At 38.4% G+C, this 2,166-nt stretch overlaps 1 protein-coding gene across 2 annotated transcripts in view; it reads right to left on the reverse strand.

Annotated features, from left to right (window-relative positions):
* The window catches only part of LOC106869561 (ultra-long-chain fatty acid omega-hydroxylase), a 26,531-nt gene that overhangs the window by 16,157 nt on the left and 8,208 nt on the right, over positions 1–2,166 (reverse strand). Inside the window, exon 1 of one of the 2 annotated variants that reach the window (XM_014915352.2) lies at positions 1,748–2,078. The exons of the other annotated variant lie outside the window; for it this stretch is intronic. The gene's annotated coding sequence lies outside the window, so the exon portion shown is untranslated. Of the gene's footprint in view, positions 1–1,747; positions 2,079–2,166 lie in introns of those variants that run through there. 2 annotated transcript variants of the gene reach the window in all.

Raw genomic sequence — 2,166 nt, forward strand, 5'->3', positions numbered from 1 at the left:
TCAAAAGCCATCGTTCTAATCACCTTCTAATCTATGGTTCAGAGTCGTGGGTCGTCTATTGGCACCACCTGTGACTCCTTCAGCGATTCCATCAGGAATAGTAGGAATAGTGGAACGGATTGTTATTATTATTATTTTGAAGGCGGCGAGGCTGGCAGAATCGTTAGCATGCCGGGCGAAATGCTTAGCGGTATTTCGTTTGTCGCTACGTTCTGAGTTCAAATTCCGCCGAGGTCGACTTTGCCTTTCATCCTTTCGGGTTCCAAGAAAAAAATTACCAGTCGAGTACTGGAGTCGATATAATCAACTATCCCCTAGGCCCAATTTCAAGTCTTGTGACTATAACAGAAAGGATTAAACTAAAGTGTTTGACCCCAGCCAAAAAAAAGGGAGAAATAGATGTACAACATGTAGAAAACGAATATAAAAACAAAAACAAAATGCACGCTGGCGAACGGGGAGGAGAGGACTGGGAAAATTCACATCAGGAATGTTCCGAGTCCTCTCATCACTTCCCTATCCGTCGGTGAATTTTTTCTTCTTCATATTCGTTTACTACACATTATTTTACACTTAGTACGCCATTTTCCTCCCTTTTTGTAATGGCGAACGGGGGAGAGGACTCGGAACATTCCTGATGTGAATTTTCCGAGTCCTCTCCCCCCGTTCGTCAGCGTGCATTTTGCTTTTTTCATATTCGTTTACTACATGTTGTTGTACATCTATTGCCCCCTTTTTGTTTGGCTGGGGTCAAGCACTTTAGTTTAACCGTCATTATTTACTGGCTTTGTTTTCAGCTTCATGCCCCACAACATCTTGTGTACTTCAATTTCGAGGTATTTGTACCTAAACAGTGAATAAGTTTACTTTAAAGTTTACTTTTAAAGTGGTTCTCAATGGATTATGTGCGTGATGGGGGGGGGGATAACAGTAAACAAAAAGTTTGATGCTCCCTGGTTTACAAACACACACACACACAGAGCAGTAATTGAAATGATGTGGGACTGTAGGGAAGAGGTTAGGATGTTCCTCTGCGAAAGGGTAGCTTATGTTTTGTCTCAACTTCCCATCATTAGCTTCTCCGAACTTCACACATAACAATTTGCGAATAAATTTTAGGAACGACAACGAGAGAGAGAGAGAGAGAGTCTTTAACTTTTAAGGAATAAAGTTACCATAACAACAACAATAAAAGGACCAAGATACAGATGTGTCTCTCATCCTTCTGATTTTGTTTTCTCATAAATTTATGAAAAATGGCTTCTTTTTTCAATAGAATTTTCAACAAATACATTTAGGATGGAATAGATTACGAAAAATATTGGAATCTGATGTGGAAAAAAATTGTCGTCGGTGAGGTGGTGGATAATTTCCATACAGACTCAAAACTTCAGAGGAAACAAAGTCGAGAATTTATGAAATATGTGACCCAGAGTTTTTCATATCAAATTCCAACATCTGAAGCGGGTTTGTTGAAAATTTCATTAAAAAATATCCATTTTTCAGAAAGTTGAAAAGACAACAAAGTTGAGATGCGTGAATTATTGAAACTCGTCTCTCCTCAATCTTTCTAAAAAGGTTTTACAACAAAATTTCGACATCACTTTAATCTTCTTTCTGTGGGAAACTTTCAGAAAATTATAAAGAAATAAAATCGTTGGGATGAGGGAGGATAAAAATAATCCGTTAATTTGCAAAGAAAGAAAAAGACAGGAATTTGAAGAAAGAAAACAATGTATGAAAATACCTTCTATGTCATGAAATATTCCAAAGTTCTATTGTGAAGATAAGTTTGTTCTGTGCAAATCATTCATTGTCTAAGTGTACTTGACACAAAAGGCAAAATACTGTGAGTGAGAGCGTGAGTGAATGAGTGAGTGAGTGAATATCCGAGTGAGTGAACACACACACACACACACACACATACATATAAAGAAGGATGAAAGAATGCAGTCGACAATCGTCGTTGGTATCCAGGGGTTTCGAAACTGGATTAAAACACTTTTTATTTAGCACTTTCGTCTTCATCAATGATTTCTTCAAGCTGGCATAAATGTTAGCACGCCGCCGGACGAAATGCTGAGCGATATTTCGTCTGTCATTACGTTCTGAGTTCAAATTCCGCCGAGGTCGACATTGCCTTTCGGGGTCGATAAATTAAGTACC

This window comes from Octopus bimaculoides, chromosome 25, assembly GCF_001194135.2.
Source record: "Octopus bimaculoides isolate UCB-OBI-ISO-001 chromosome 25, ASM119413v2, whole genome shotgun sequence".
Classification (NCBI taxonomy): domain Eukaryota; kingdom Metazoa; phylum Mollusca; class Cephalopoda; order Octopoda; family Octopodidae; genus Octopus; species Octopus bimaculoides.